General features: G+C 41.0%; 1 long non-coding RNA gene across 1 annotated transcript; it reads left to right on the top strand.

The window, feature by feature from the left end:
- The first annotated feature begins 9,871 nt into the window (after positions 1-9,871).
- LOC133393811 (uncharacterized) lies at positions 9,872-13,052 on the top strand. Its single transcript, XR_009766406.1, has 3 exons — positions 9,872-10,804; positions 10,874-10,951; positions 12,205-13,052. It is a non-coding gene; the product is annotated as an uncharacterized LOC133393811 (long non-coding RNA).
- Positions 13,053-17,906: the final 4,854 nt, after the last annotated feature.

Here is a 17,906-nt window from a genome sequence, read left to right as displayed (position 1 = left end):
CGCATGCGGCGAGGTTCTGACCGTTCCCTGAAATGAAATATTTGCTTAAATTTTTTCTGTACCGATGCCAATAAATGGGCAACAATCAGCAATTGATTGCAATTGATGCTTTTTAAAGGCCGGGCTACATTGATCGTACTCGCAAGCGTAATTTTGATTTTCACTAGCGCATCTGGCGGCGACCAGCGCAAGCTAGATGTGGGTATAATTTAAGTGCCAAAATTATTCATACTTGGTGTCTCATCAAGTTTCGACCAGGCTACCTGTTTGCCGTAGGAAATGTTGATAAACGTCCGTAAATTGCAACAAAGTAGGCCGTTAATTGTTGTTGTTGGACAAATCGTCATTCATACAAAGCGCTGGGCCACATTTTTTACCATCTTCCAATCTCTATCCATCATTGGGTAAAATTATAGCCTCCTCGACCCAAAACGTTTTTTGACAGATAAATTATGCCAGCATCTAGCTTCAACCCGCCGCCGCTAGATGGCGTACGCGTTCACAAAAATTACACTAAGGAGTACGATCAATGTAGCCCGGCCTTAAAAGTTTTTACATTCCATTTTACATTACATTTACATTTTACTCCTGAATAAAAAAAAGTTTTTACAGTATATGCGATGCTCTAGGTGAAGTACTGTAAATTCTCGTAATGTAAAATAATAATAATGCGTATGCTGGTAGGTGTTCAATCAAGATAACACCCCACGTGAAGGTACCGTTCGCGATCTAAAGGCCGGGCTACATTGATCGTACTCCGTAGTGTAATTTTTGTGAACGCGTACGCCATCTAGCGGTGGCGGGTTGAAGCTACATGCTGGTATAATTTATGTGTAAAAAAACGTTTTGGGTCGAGGAGGCTATAATTTTACCCAATGATGGATAGATGTTGGAAGATGGGGTAAAATGTTGCCAAGCGCTTTGTATGAATGACGCAAGGTCTTTGAAAGAGAACAGGTCGATGCGTTTAGAGTAAATTGACAAAAAGCCATGGGAAAATTTTGACAGTTTAATTGAACATTGGGCCTCATCGCGAACGAAAGTCGATAAAATTTATCCGATCGGTTAATTTGCTCGAATCCACTGGTGGAATTTATTTTCCACCGGTGGATAATTTTCTCCACCGGTGGATAATTTCTCCACCGGTGGATAACTCTTTCCGATTCGAGTAGCCATTGATTTTGCCTATCTGTCAATCACACTTTTGTTTACATTTAGAGGTGTTGTTTTGCGGAATGAATAAAATAGTAAATTTGGCTTATTTACGGACCATCTAGTGAAGAATCCACACCAGGCCTTAGACAGTACTGACTGTAGGCCTATTCAAACAATCCGGGTAAAGTGTAAAACGGGTTGTAGGCTGAACAAGTCTAGTTGAAACAAAATCGTATGAACTGGAGAACGAGGTTTGAATCCTTTCTGAACTTGCCACCTTCACTGACGCTTGTCCTGTGCCATATACCATGTGCGTCCATCAACTCCAGCCACCGCGAACGTTGGATCCGTGAACGTCCGTATTTTACGCCCTCGTGCAGAAATATATTGAAACAACGCGGTACACTTATTCCGTGCAATAAGGAGTGTCCGAAACCGCTCACGGTCTCTCGCCCTCGCCAGTCCATTATCCTGGCCTCAATGACTGACGCCTCCAAGTCTTCTGGCCACTTAAATTTAAACCTACTACGCCCTCTCCGCAATTGCGGATTTAACCGTAAGCGGACTGATTGGCCACAGGAGGCTCCGTGGATATCAAGTCCAGCATATATGGTGTGTACAGTAGTCTCATCGTGGACCTCCATGAACGATAGAGGCTCCATGGACGAAGAGACTAAAAGACTACAGGGGCCCATATATGAGGGATTCCGACCAATACCCCCGACCCCCCTAAGAAAAAAATTAAAGTGTATTTGATTCAAAGCCAAGAGATGAAATCTCCCCCCACCCCCTCTCCCTGCACAACACCTGGGACGATCGTTTCCATGCCTTGAACAAGGACCGTCCACTGAAGACTGGCGAGCTTGATACGACAATGAGTGTGCTTCCACACGTACGATGATGATTGCGTCAGATTTGATAAAAATAAAATAACTACGTTAAAATTGTAATGTATGTGATTCAGAAGAGAAGCTTTTGAAGTGTACATATTCGTTTAAATAGATGAACAAAAAAATTCATTGGGTGACACGTTTGTCACGAGGCGTGGAACATAGCGATGTGTGTGTCAATCTGAACACTCCCGGGCTATACCCTTCCATAAGCAACCCTGGGTTTTTGGGGATAGTCCGGAAGGTACAAGTAGACACGACACCTTCGATAGGTGCAAAACAACGCAAACGATTCCGACCGGAACTCGCCGCTCCAACGGATATGAGTTGCTTATAATTTCTTGTACCTAGTGATAATACTGGTCTTCCCAATCTCGTTGCATTTACGTGTCGGAACGGATTCTAATATGCCATAAGGCCATAACATAAGGTTGGATAAAAGAGAAGGATTAGCAGAAAAGGATTTTTTTTGTTTCTTATTTCTTAGCTTGAACTATAAAAACTAGATACCTGTTATAAACCTAAATTTATGTGTTTTGATTATTTATTTAAAAAAACAGGTAAATTTATATTTTCTAAAAAATAATATTTTAGCTAAATCGAGTGATAAAACATCTTAAATAACTCAAACATCGATAAAACATCCATTTTTGCGAGCTGTGAAACATGGTTTTTAATATTATTTAGTTTTCCACTGTTATATCAACTGGGGTGGAGCAGTAGATATGGCTATCCGACTGAAATGGTTTTTTTTTTATATGAAGTTTTCAACTGCATATCCCACTGCTCGACTTTTTAACCACGTTGCTATGGCGGCAAACACCATTCCACTCCACTGCCAAACCGATCGGTTAGCGAAAATTCTGATTGAGAAAACGCAATTGGATAACATTGGAATTTTGCTAACCGATCGGCTAAATTATCCACTCCGTTATCGACTTTCGTTCGCGATGAGGCCCATTGTTTATGTTTAGCGATGGACGTTGCTATGGTGTGAATGAGAATTTTGTTCAGCATTTTGAACACATTTCCTGTTAGAATATTACACAATAAGAATCCAGTTAGAATATTACATGGCTGATACAATCCAAGGATATTTTTTATCATTCGTTGCCGGATTATAAGCAGAAGACGGTATACATATTGTACATGTATGTGCCGATACGATGTTTCATGTTACTCTCAGTGTTTAAATGAAAGTAAATAGGACTTCTGTTACCCAGTTGGAACATGTAAAGTGCTGTTTTATGCCTGTTACACTTTTCGTTCTTCCAGCAGGACCGTTGTAAACGGTAGTGATTCGTGGCCACTGAATGGCAAGCAATGATGTAATCTGTATACAGAGTAGACTGCAATTACTTCTCCTTTATTCTTCAGAAGTGATTGACCGTAAAAAATTTAACCAATATAATATTCCTAATAGTAAATTCGTCCACTTTTCCACGTTAAACGTTCGCTGTTTTTTTGTTAACACGTTTTCATGAAACTGTCAAAAGCGAGCTGAAAATGGCAACCTAGCAACGGGCTTTGCATCGACCTGTTCTTCTTAATAGATCTTGGAATGACGATTTGTCCACCAACAACAATTAACGGCCTACTTTGTTGCAATTTATAGGTGTTTATCAACATTTCAAACGGCATACAAGCACCGACAAACCGACGTGACACTTCGAACAAAATGAGCTTCAAAAGTTGTCTCCTTATTTCAAATGAAAATACGTTAAACACTAGCGCCATCTCTATAATGATTCGCTTACTACATTGACACAGAGAAGAAACTGCTAAATCCCCTTTTTGTTTTTCTTCGCAAATTCCAATGCGTATTGTTTTATGTACTTCTCACATCTTTTTCTTTGATTTGGAAACTTATAAAATGATTTTGCTGGATGTTTTGTTCAATAATTCTCACAAAATCTTGCTTCACCCCAAGCGGAAATTTTCGTACGATAACTCATACACTCTCATAATTTGACAAGAAATATATGACTGTATGTGTGCTTCTTGCATTCAAACCATTTCGCTCTCCAAGCCAAGCGTTTAAGCAGGTTATGTATATTTATTTTTTACTATTATGTTTAGTTTGCATTTAAATCAGTTGTGTTCTTTCGTATCGTATCATTCATATAAACACCAACAATGTAAAAACTATTTAACCTCAAAATGTCTAACACTAAACGTGCAATGAAGATAGCAAATATGCCATTGCACGCGGTTGTGGTTATGTGCCGAAAAAAGTCTGAATCTCGTACACTGTTTCGTTTGTCAAATCGTGCACGAAATGTCTTTCGAAAACATAACCGAAAAGTGCCAATTTCACTCGCTTGGGACACTTCCTTCGCAATTTGTATTTAGAAAAGTTGTTTACATCGAAGCAGCAGTGAACAGAGCTTACTTTGACAGAAGTGATCGCCTCACTGGTAAATGACAGTACTTACTTGTGGGACACTTTTGTAACGCCAGTGTCACGTCGGTTTGTCGGTGAAACAAGTAGCCTGGTCAAAACTTGATGAGACACCATGCATGCCTTAAAGGCCGTGCTACATTGATCGTACTCCGTGGTGTAATTTTAATATTCACTAGCGCATTTCAAGATCTATTAAAAAGAACAGGTCGATGCAAAGCCCGTTGCTAGGTTCCCATTTTCAGCTCGCTTTTGACAGTTTCATGAAAACGTGTTAACAAAAAAACAGCGAACGTTTAACGTGGAAAAGTGGACGAATTTACTATTAGGAATATTATATTGGTTAAATTTTTTACGGTCAATCACTTCTGAAGAATAAAGGAGAAGTAATTGCAGTCTACTCTGTATACAGATTACATCATTGCTTGCCATTCAGTGGCCACGAATCACTACCGTTTACAACGGTCCTGCTGGAAGAACGAAAAGTGTAACAGGCATAAAACAGCACTTTACATGTTCCAACTGGGTAACAGAAGTCCTATTTACTTTCATTTAAACACTGAGAGTAACATGAAACATCGTATCGGCACATACATGTACAATATGTATACCGTCTTCTGCTTATAATCCGGCAACGAATGATAAAAAATATCCTTGGATTGTATCAGCCATGTAATATTTTAACTGGATTCTTATTGTGTAATATTCTAACAGGAAATGTGTTCAAAATGCTGAACAAAATTCTCATTCACACCATAGCAACGTCCATCGCTAAACATAAACAATGGGCCTCATCGCGAACGAAAGTCGATAACGGAGTGGATAATTTAGCCGATCGGTTAGCAAAATTCCAATGTTATCCAATTGCGTTTTCTCAATCAGATTCTTCGCTAACCGATCGGTTTGGCAGTGGAGTGGAATGGTGTTTGCCGCCATAGCAACGTGGTTAAAAAGTCGAGCAGTGGGATATGCAGTTGAAAACTTCATATAAAAAAAACCATTTCAGTCGGTTAGCCATATCTACTGCTCCACCCCAGTTGATATAACAGTGGAAAACTAAATAATATTAAAAACCATGTTTAACAGCTTGCAAAAAAGGATGTTTTATCGCTGTTTGAGTTATTTGAGATGTTTTATCACTCGAATTAGCTTAAATATTCTTTTTTAGAAAATTTAAATTTACCTGTTTTTTATAAACAATCAAAACACATAAATTTAGGTTTATAACAGGTATCTAGTTTTTATGGTTCAAGCCAAGAAATAAGAAACCAACAAAAGAAATCATTTTCTGCTAATGATTTTCTTTTATCCAACCTTATGTTATGGCCTTATGGCATGTTAGAATCGGTTCCGACACGTAAATGCAACGAGATTAAGAAGACCAGTAGGATCACTAGGTTCAAGAAAGTGTAAGCAACTCATATCCGTTGGAGCGGCGAGTTCCGGTCAGAATCGTTTGCGTTGCCTTGTACCTATCGAAGGTGTTGTGCTTGCTTGTACCTTCTGAACTATCCCCAAAAACTCGGGGTTACTTATGGATGGATACAGCCCGAGAATGCTCGGATTGACTCACACATCGCTAAGTTTCACGCCTCGTGACAAACGCGTCACCCAATGAACTTTTTTTGTTCATTCATTTAAACGAATATGTACACTTGAAAAGCATTTATACTGAATCACATAGATTACAATTTTAACGTAGTTATTTTATTTTTATCAAATCTAACGAAATCATCATCGTATGTGTGGAAGCACACTCATTGTCGTATCAAGCTCGCCAGGTTTCAGTGGACAGGCCATGTTAAACGCATGGAAACGAACGACCCAGGTGTTGTGCGGAAGGTGGTGGGGAGTGGATTTCATCACTTGGCTTTGTAACAAATACACTTTAATTTTTTTTTTTTTTTTTTTTGGGAAGAGGGGGATGTTGGTTGGGATCCCTCATATATGGGCCCCTTGTAGTCTTTGAGTCCCTTCGTCCGTGGAGCCTCTATCGTTCACGGAGGCCCGGGATGAGACTACTGTACACACCATATATGCTGGACTTGATATCCACAGGACCTCCCGCGGCCACTCAGTCCGCTTACCGTTAAATCCGCCATTGCGGTGGGGGCGTAGTAGGTTTAAATTTAAGTGGCCAGACGTCTTGGAGGCGTCGGTCATTAAGGCCAGGATAATGGACTGGCGAGAGCGAGAGACCGTGAGAGGCTTCGGACACTCCTTATTGCACGGAATAATTGTACCGCGTTGTTTCAATATATTTTTGCACGAGGGCGTAAAATACGGACGTTCACGGATCCAACGTTCGCGGTGGCTGGAGTTGATGGACGCACATGGTATATGGCACAGGACAAGCGTCAGTGAAGGTGGCAAGCTCAGAAAAGATTCAAACCTCGTCCTCCAGTTCATACGATTTTGTTTCAACTAGACTTGTTCAGCCTACAACCCGTTTTACACTTTACCCGGATTGTTTGAATAGGCCTACAGGCATTACTGTCTAAGGCCTGGTGTGGATTCTTTACTAGATGGTCCGTAAATAAGCAAAATTTACTATTTTATTCATTCTGCAAAACAACACCTCTAAATGTAAACAAAAGTGTAATTGACAGATAGGCAAAATCAATGGCTACTCGAATCGGAAAGAGTTATCCACCGGTGGAGAAATTATCCACCGGTGGAGAAAATTATCCACCGGTGGAAAATAAATTCCACCGGTGGATTCGAGCAAATTAACCGATCGGATAAATTTTATCGACTTTCGTTCGCGATGAGGCCCAATGTTCCATTTAACTGCCACAATTTTCCATGGCTTTTTGTCAATTTACTCTAAACGCATCGACCTGTTCTCTTTCAAAGACCTTGAGCGCATCTGGCGGCGACCAGCGCAAGCTAGATGTGGGTATAATTTAAGTGCCAAAATTATTTATGCTTGGTGTCTCATCAAGGTGGATTTAAAATTATCAGGTGGTGGACTCTAGTGCATTTTGACAATTCGTCACTTGACGTAAGGTCCCCAGGAATTAAACTTTGTTTACATTTATTAAATTTGTTTATATAATTTTTCTACCCCATTTTTTCGATTGAATATTCTTTAAAACTATAGTTTGGACTTCGCGAGTTCTTATTTAATATTAAAACATGGATTAAAGTGTGTTATTTTGTGTTATTCCGTAAATTTATTCTATAATTCTTTGTTTTTTCGACATTTTTGATGATAAAAATTAGGAAAGTGTAGAAACCGAAAATTGTATGTGAATACACCTCAAAAAACATAAACACCTTGGTCGCGGTATACGTTAACATTTAAGTATCGTAGACGTAAACGTCAGAATAAAACGGCATTCGTGCTTGAGAATCAGAACAGCGCACACCTTCCGATTCTTCTTAATTTCCGTTCCGAAAATTCCGTAATTTTACAAAAGAATTATTTTTTTCAATTTTCACAATAATTCCTCATTATCTACGAGCCACATGGACAATTTACGTGAGATTAGAACTCTTACTCGCATGATTTGAAATTTTGTGCATAAACAAATCATCAAATCTTTTGTTAATACAGTGAACCCTCTCTTATTTGAGAGGCGATGGGACTGTCCAATAAGAGGGGTTTTCAAATTACAGAGGTGAAAAGTGAATGAAAGGTCCATCCAAACAAGAAAGAGACAGAACATTTAGTATGCAGCCTTAACTGTTGCTATAGGAAACTGCGAACAGAATCGCCAATTTGAGCACACATCTTTCAATAACCATGGCAACACCATACACAAATAAGAGGGACACAGATTTCAGAGGTTTTCCAAATTAAAGGAACAAAAATGTACTGGAAATCAAGGGACTGTGCAAAATGTTCAAATAAGAGAGGTTTTTCAAATTGGAGAGGTGTCAAATAAGAGAGGGTTCACTGTATATCTCATTTTTTCTATAAAACCAATAAACACAAAAAAATGCACATAATAACAAAGAAATTTGTTCTATTTGCTATGCTTTGTGTGCGGAAACCTATGGTTAACGGTTCAAAAATGTCGTAAAGTCCCTCAACTATGGCGACCCCCCAAAGGCCCTAATCCACCACCTGATATTTTTAATCCACCTTGGTGTCTCATCAATTTTCGACCAGGCTGTCTGTATGCCGTTTGACATGTTGATCAAAATCAATAAATTGCTACAGGTCAGGACGCCGAGTACTGCTGGGCAAATCGTCATTTGACAGTTGGGTGCCTAAGCTTCATACAAAGCGCACGACAACATTCCTTCCCATCTGCCAAACTCCATCCATCATGGCTTCCATAGCCAAATCTTCTACATATAATTGTAGTCTATGTTATCACCTCGATCGCAGCAGTGTGCATTGTTTATCGTTTGAATCGTTTGCCGGCCGGTGTTTAGTAGAAGCGAAAATTTTTGTGATTCTCAATTTTTTGGAAAAATGAGCGAGCCAGAGCTTGAAAATGACAACAACGAAGTCCGGGATCGTGCCCGAACTCGTTCCCGTAGTCCGCAGGCACGTCGTTTGTGGGTTCAGGACTTATTCCTGAACCGAAACGAAACCGGCAACCGGCTACCCAAGTAGCACAATCCTGTTAAGAAACCGTTAAAAGTATGCCTAAAAGTATTACTTTTAGCTTTCCATACAGCAGTAATTTCAGGGCTTAAAACACTGCGTAACGCTTTCCTGGCTTCGTCCATGTTTCGTTAAAATTTAAAATTTAGCCGGTATTTTCAACGAAAACGATCAAAATTAACGAAAATATCGACAGAGATGGCTATTATGCTGTTTCTCTTTCTATACGAATTTTCTAGATCTTCGTTAAGTTGCAACAAAAGGTTTTTAAATTACATGGAATAAATGCATAAATTCACCACAAATACTTTTATTCGACATTTCATCGTTTTGTCACTGCATATTGTCACTGTATCACATAAGTTTCTTTCATTCCATGGGTTTCTTCCATTATATCAGCATGGAGGTCAGCTGCAGCCTTGGATGAAAAATATGATGTCCAAACGCTATCCAAATCAAATATGCTGCGGAATATAAAACTTATGTAGCTCATGTAAAGAAAATGGTAATATCGATACGCTGACCTGTTATAAAATCATGATGACACACAAATTAAACAATAGCTGATAGAAATTGTCGCAGACGCTTGGTTTTGTTGCCATCTACACACAAGCTACACACACGAAGCTAGACGAACTTTTTGACATAAGAAATGGAGGCGCCATGTACGTGACCATGTACAGTATGTCTCAAAAATTATCGTCATCAAGAGCATATTATTTTGCCCAAGAAAATATATATTTTTATGAAAAAAATTCTCATTTGCAAATATTGCTTTTATCAAACTCTTCACATTTATTAGTTGAAAATATTAAATATTATTTTTTTATTTTTAAATTCTTTTTTTATTATCACCGCAGATTCAAAGAGAAGAATAAAAGAAAACGCATAGTTTTCAAACAGTTAATAAAAAAATGGTATGGTATAAAAATAAATACGCATTATTACATAAATAAGAATGAACAATGATTTTCCGAATATTGAATAAATTGGAAATGGTGTAGATAAAATTTGAAAAACACTGTGTGTTATATTGACCCGAATAAAAAAAACGAGGGTAACGGAATACGTCGTTATGATGTAACGCTGGGAAATGTCATATTCTCTTAAGAAACTCTATTTGATTATTAAAGGCTTTAAAAAACTGTTAATAATCAAATAGAGTTTGTTAAGGCTACTTGGGTACTGACCGACATCACGACATCGGGTATATACGAGACGATGAACCGATTTTTAAGGATGAAGAAGGAAGATTTCTTCCATTTACTGTCCCTTGTTGGTCCAAAAATTGCGAAAATGGACAAAGATTTCCGCAAAGCAATCACGGAACAGGAAAGGCTGCTGATAACTGTAGGGATCGAGAGCAGGAAGGAAAATAAATATATATCATAGATTGGAAAAGTGCAAGTAACAACCATTTAATGATGATCAGATAATCAGATAGGAACATACAAATATAAGTTTATTAAGTAGAAACATGAAAACAGTTACGATAGAATATCGATTAACGAAAAGTATCGGCGCATTCAAAATAAAAATCAGGTTAAACGCAGAGAGAGTGAGATAGCGAGAGGCGATACATCCGTTCGTACGGAAGTGTCAAAATAGGAGGCTTTTCGAGGAGAGGAGGAAAATCGTGAGTCTTGTAATTGATCTTAGCAAGAATGGATGCAACTGCTCGATTGGACAGAATAAAAAGCTGTTATTATTAAAAGTAGTATTTCGGAAATCACCACAATAACATTGCGGTATCTTGCGACTGGAGAGACATTTACCAGCCTCCAGTACGTGTTCCGGGTAAGTAATATTATTTTTGCTTTTTGCTTTTTGCTAAGCACACTTTTATCAATCAACATTTAATTTTAGGTGTCGAGGCATTCTATCAGCAGAATAGTTAAAGAGCCGTGCGCATGTCTTATCGAGGCTTTGCGGGATTATGTCAAGGTAAGTTGCGGATGTAACCAGCCTCGCTTCAGTGTTTATGTGTTTAAAACGTTCAGCCAGGTGGCAGGCACCAGGGCCTGCCAGTAAACTTTCCCGTTTGCCGGGGCCAACCATTGCTCTAGGGACTGTCATTGCTCTTTGGCTAGATAAACAGAATACATTGCGAACAACTGTACTCTAATCGCATGAATACAACAGTGTGAAGGTAAAAAAAATATTTTCCAAATATTATTGCGATTGATAAAGACATCAACCCACGCACAACAGTATTGATGAAGAGAGTAGAGTTGAAATTATAGCGAAAAACCTCATTTTTTCTACATGCATCTTTGGGTCAAAATTCACTGCTTGCGTAGTAGATGCCGGCGGATATTTCATGAAAAACAGAGCCGGAATGAACGTGTGAAATGTGCTGCACTACGTTTTCCTCTTGAACGTCCTCGTATGAAAAGAGTCAGCCGGAATCAATTCCGATCCGTGGGTGCAGCTGGTGCGCTAGGTCGGAGTCGGAATCAAATCCGACCCGCGGGTGCAACGAGTTTGGGTCGACCCGAAAGATCAGTAGGTGCGAGAAAGCATAAACGACTCCGACCCGTGGGTGCTGCGAGTTCGGGTCGGGTCGGGCCACGGTAGGTTCAATACTCAATACTAAAAGGTTCATGTAATATGAAAACGGAAACTTTTTTTTTTCCTCGAACGTAGCTCTTCAATCAAGTAACTAATGTGATGTACAAAACTCAAAAAGTATTCAAAGTTATGTTTTTAAAGAGTTTTTTTTATGTTTCTAATAACTCCCGCTGAATACTCATAATGCGTCTCCTTTTTGGAGACGGAATAAGCCGAAGATCATCGGCCACGTACCGGCCGAAATCGTCCGGATCTGCGGTTTCCGGTGCGCCTGTTGCGCCCCAAACCGGTTGTTGCAGCCGGTTGTTGAAGGCCCCACTCACACCGTTTCCCTCGCGGATCGTACCAGGAGTGACGGATAAGGCAGAAGGGTAGGAAGAAGGAGTGGGAGAGAATGGCTCGGGGTCGAAGGCAACCGCGGCATCCCAATCGATGTCGTCCAACGATTGTGGAACCGCGTAGGCTGCCTCCACGAGGGAACGGAGAGTGAGGCCCTCATCGTCGTAGCCAAGCTGAAAAAAAAGAAAATGAACATTAAAATCATAATTTATGTTTCTCAGAAGCTCTAAAATATACAGTAACTAAAACATGCATTAAAATCATTCCTCTATTTTATTTTCTTTTAGCTACCCTCTACCGAAGAAGAATGGCTTGCAATCTCAAGACGATTTGAGCAGCGCTGGAGATTTCCTCACGCAATAGGTGCAATCGATGGGAAGCACTTTGAAATTATTTGCCCTCGTAATAGCGGATCCGAATATCACAACTATCAAAAATTGTTTAGTATTGTATTAATGGTTGTGGTCGATGCTGACTATAACTTTTTATGGGCAGATGCTGGTGGTAAGGGAGGAATATCGGACGGTGGAATATTTAAAAACACACGGCTGTATCACAAGCTAGAAAACGGCCAACTAAACATTCCACCAGCAACGCCATTGCAGGTCTTGTACCAAACCCCAGTCCCATACTTTATTCTCGGTGACAAGGCATTTGCCTTTACCAATTACTGCTTAAGACCGTACAGCGGGGTACATCATCCTGATTCAGTGGAGCGTACATTCAACAAAATGCACTCTACTTGTCGTATGCCAGTTGAAAATTCGCTTGGAATATTAGCGAATCGATGGAGAGTGATCAAAGGCATACAACTGCAGCCGGATGTTGCCAAAAGCATTGTTTTGACAACAGTTTACTTGCACAATTTTTTGCGCAAGCATGCTTCGCGGGACACATACACACCTCCGTCTGCATTTGATAGGGTTGTTCGCGGGCGACGTGTCGATGGAGATTGGAGAAGTGAAGGGGGCTTGACCGATCTCCAAAACATTGCTTCCCGACCTTCAGAAAATCTTGCTGACATAAGGAACCACATTGCAAACCATTTTAAACATAATCGTTCTACGTAAATTCATCCAACCAATACCATGGATATTAAAATTAATAATAAATTATGAAATCGCAAACACAACTACACCTACTATTCTGTACATTACTACCAGCATGGTTATTTATAATATCCTTTTAAGTACGCGAGTGCAACAACTACGGATTTTTTAAGCATTACTCGCCTGCTCTATTAGCGGCTAGATAAACTGCTGGCTGGCTTACTAGCTCACTCACCGAATAAACGTGGCTACATTCCTGTTGTGTTTGGTTGCTGCTGGTGGATCGAGTGGACGAACGTGGCGATAATCATACGCACGTAACTATGTAGCGGAACTTGGGGCAAGTGTGCCACCTTAAGCATTTCAAGTTATAACTCACTAAAACGTGTTTTTCAAAAGCCGATTTAAATCTCATAACCATTTTACATCTATTTCCTCACTTATAAATGAGTTTCGCTTGAAAAAAGTGCAAATAAAACAGTTTTTGAAGCGTTTTAAAAAGGGTCCAAAAAGACGTTGTTTTTTGGGCTATTGGGCAAGAGTGCCACTCGTATGGGGCAAGACGGCCACCTGGTTAAAATAACCGTATTTCTTAGATAATAGGAAATAATTACGTTTGTACCACTAGTGTATGTATTCCTACATGTATTTAGTCACCAATGAACCCGTGTCTACATGCACCGCATCTTGGGTGGCCTCGTCTACAAAAGACATCGCATGGTAGGCGAACCACCGTGGCCGGAACACGTCGTCATTGCCTTAAATAAAACAATAATCAATTGGGATGATAAATAATAAATTCACTGTATATATATTTTCCTACATGTACCTGCACCGGTTTGCGTCGTCTTCTTAACCTTGGACATGTTAGTCCGGTAAATTCCAAGGAGTCGGGACCACAGATGTTTCGCATCTTGTGGCGAAACCTCCTCCTTGGCCGCTATCGCAGCCCACGCGTCGCCCTTCAAAACTACATTTTTGTAGTTTTTATTTTTTTCCCACAAAACACGGTGCTTTTGCACCTCGGCAATGAAGCGGAGGCTTTTTTAATGATCCTGGAATGAAAAAGAAAATTCAGTTAAATACTTCCCTTTTTTAATTAAAAAAAAACAAAAGAAAGGTCGATAACAGCGTGATAATTCGGTCATGCTAGCCTTCACACCGGAACCACAGTGATAATAATAACACGTGCTATTTTTATATTAAATGTATACAAATAGGCCGGTAAATTTTGCTTACAATTTGATAAAAAACGTTCTACCAAGCAATACGGCAAAGCCATTCCTCAGGAAAAAAAAAACACGCTCTATACTAAAAACCGCTACAATACCAAAACGAACCACCAGTTTCACACACTGTGCAATGTAGTTTAAATGATGAAATAGATGGACAAACCCTACACCAAATTATGTAAGCACTTGTGAAACCTACAAACACTAAATTTTTTCAATATAATGTTCAGCACAATTGCGGCCCCGAGCCGAGCCGGCGACTCACAGACAATAGTTAACAAACACACACACACACACACACACACACACACACACACACACACACACACACACACACACACACACACACACACACACACACACACACACACACACACACACACACACACACACACACACACACACACACACACACACACACACACACACACACACACGCGCCGGATGACACCGGCGCAAAGCAAATTCACCCTGCATCTACTCGGGTGCTTCCGCCAAGCCGTCCAAAAACCGAAGCCATACTAGTGGCGCCCTGCAAAAATATTACTCATGTGGAAATCCTCCGGAAGTTAATAGCAGATCCTGAGCTTCTAGCTTTCGATACGAAAGTAGTGCGAATTCGAGGAACAAAAAATGAAGGCTTGCTTTTCGAACTGGGCAAAAGCGATGACGATTGCGGAGTCGACTACGCAAAGGTGGTACCGAATTCCATTGGCAGTAATGGGACAGTAAAGACCTTAGGCCAAATGGAAACGGTGGAAATTCTATACATCGACGAAGAGACGCAGACCAGCGACGTTGAAAAAGATCTTTGGGATATGTTCAAAGAGCTGGACGGGGTGACTTTCGAGACCAAGATGACCAAATCCTGCAACGGAATGCAGACTGCTTCAGTGAACCGACGAAACTAGCAACGCTAGTGGCGGCACGTGGCAAGATTAGGATTGGATGGTCAATCTGTCCGGTGAGAATACAAATACCGAACAGGAGGTGTTTCAAATGCTGGGAGACGAGCCAATTCTCCCGCGATTGCAAAGGCCCAGATAGGACCGACTGCTGTCTGCGATGCGGTGAGACCGGGCATTTTGCCAAAACATGTGTCAATCCTCCCAGATGTGTCCTTTGTCCACCGGGTACAAACATGCATCATACCAGCGGCGTTTTCTGTCCAGCGAGAAAGCAGAAACCGACATGGAGATAGTTCAGTTGAAGAGGTCCAAGACATGAGAGGTCAATTGCTTATAGAGGAAAAGGGAGATGTGGCTGTTAGGATTTAAATTTATCATACATTTTTTGTTCAGAAGAATTTGCTGCTTGGGTCATATTTTGACAGTTTAGTGAGGGATGATGATCGATCCAGGCACGGATTGATCGATTCCGCGGTGACGCTCATCACTACCACTTTTTTTGTACTCGAGAAGAGAAAGACGTACTTGTGCGCAACACTTAAAACACCACGGATTTCGTTCAGCCATTTTTCTTTAACTTCACTAAACTTGTAATTTGTAACACAACGTAGGACTAAAATAAACTAGCAAACGTAATCAAACCCGTATAAACAGTGGCAATGATTTCCGAGCCGTATCGCTGTCCTAGCGGCGTAAACAATTGGGTTTCTGACTCTACAGGGACTGCTGCTATTTGGGCTTCTGGTAGATTTCCGATCCAGCAGATCATTTCAAGGTACGGCGAGGGGTATGTGATTGCAGTCATCAACAAAATAACCTTCTGCAGCTGCTACGCTCCGCCAAGGTGGGATCTAGAGAAATTCGAAGAAATGCTTCAGAGGATTTCAGATGAGGTCGATGTTAATCCTATCGTCATTTCAGGGGATTTTAACGCTTGGGCCACGGAATGGAGCAGTAAAAGAACAAACACCAGAGGAAACGCCGTGTTGGAGCATTTTTCTAGACTGAACTTAGCATTGGTAAATGTTGGCTCCTGTCCCACATTTGTAAGGAATAGCAAAACTTCCATTATAGACCTTACGTTCTGTAGTCCAGCATTGGCTTCTTCCATGAACTGGAGGGTAAGCAACGTAAGCGAGTGATACGCTACACGGCAGGAAGCAAGTGTGACAGGGTTGCCCAGAGCTGCGGTTTTCCAGAATGGAAAACACAATGCTTCAACGAAGAACTGTTTATTGTGGCATTGAGGTTTGGTGATTTCTCAAACACCTCGTCAGCATTGGAGCTAGCGCCAGTGATCACCAACGCCTGTGACACCTCTATGCCACGAAGGAAAAGGGGAACTAGCCCACGACGGAGAGCTTACTGGTGGACTACCGAAATAGCCCAGTGTCGAAGCCATTGCAAAAAAACACGCAGAATGATGAATCGAGTCAAATCCTTGGACCAAATGGTCGGCCAAGACCTACCTAGGGAAAGGAGCCCACCCGTGCTCAAGTCTATAATCGAACAGTTGTTTCCTATTCATGAGCCACAAATTCCAAGTGATATACCCCGCAATCCTGATGTTGAACCTGTGTCAATATCCGCTGATGAGCTAAAGAAGGCTGCAGACTATCTCAAACTGGGGACGGCACCTGGTCCCGACGGTATTCCCATTGAAGCGATCAAAGCAGCTATCAAAACGTACCCGGAAGCATTATTATCAGTATTCCAGAACTGCTTCGATACTGGTATTTTTCCGATACCCTGGAAGCGACAACAATTCGTTCTTCTCTCAAAGTCTGGGAAGTTCCCCGGCGACGCATCAGCACTAAGGCCTTTAGGATTTATAGACAATTTCGCCAAGGTACTAGAAATCCTAATACTCAACCGATTAGTTGTCTATACGGAAGACTAACACGGACTATCGGACAGACAGTTTGGCTTTAGAAAGGGACGGTCTACTGGTGAAGCGATCGCAGCTGTTTTAAAGAAAGGACGAAGCGCCTTGCTAAAAAAGAGGACAGGAAACGGATACTGCGCGATCGTTATGATTGACGTAAAGAATGCTTTCAACAGTGCCAACTGGGAGGCCATACATGCAGCTCTCTCCAAGATGATGGTCCCACCGTACCTCTGTTGGCTGCTGAGAAGCTATTTGGATCACCGTGTGCTTTTATACGACTAGGGGAATTAAAAAAAATGAGCATCTCCGCTGGCGTTCCTCAGGGTTCGATTTTGGGTCCAACTCTCTGGAGTATTATGTACAACGGAGTTTTGACCCTAGGGCTTCCTCCAGGAGCTGAAGTGATAGGTTTTGCTGATGATATTGCTATCACTGTCCTTGGTGAGTCAATAGAAGAAATTGAACTCCTCACATCCGACTGCGTAAGTAGAATCAAGTCGTGGATGCAACAAATGAGGCTAGAAATTTCCCATAAAAACAGTGCAGTCAGGTAGCATCCAGGTCGGTGATGAACGCCTGTAATGAATGTCCAGTACGCCTGTAACAACGTCTTTAAGGTCACAAACTCGTTGATAAAAATGATGCCGAACATTGGAGGGCCCAAGAGTAGTTGCAGGCGACTCCTAGCTGACGTGATCATCTCACGGTTGCGTTGTAACGCTGCGATCTGGGCACATGTTCTGGTGCAAAAGGAAACCGACAGTTGGTGAACAGAGTGCATCGATTGCTAGCTATGAGAGTTGTTAGTGCCTACAAAACAATATCGCACGTGGCAGTTTGTGCTATCGCAAGCATGGTTCCCATCTGCATCATATTAGCAGAGGATTCTGAGTGTTGCAGTTTCTCTGGAGT

This window comes from Anopheles gambiae, chromosome 3, assembly GCF_943734735.2.
Source record: "Anopheles gambiae chromosome 3, idAnoGambNW_F1_1, whole genome shotgun sequence".
NCBI classification, from domain to species: Eukaryota; Metazoa; Arthropoda; class Insecta; order Diptera; family Culicidae; genus Anopheles; species Anopheles gambiae.
Note: the sequence above shows the minus strand (reverse complement) of the source record. Positions and strands in the feature narration are given on the sequence as shown.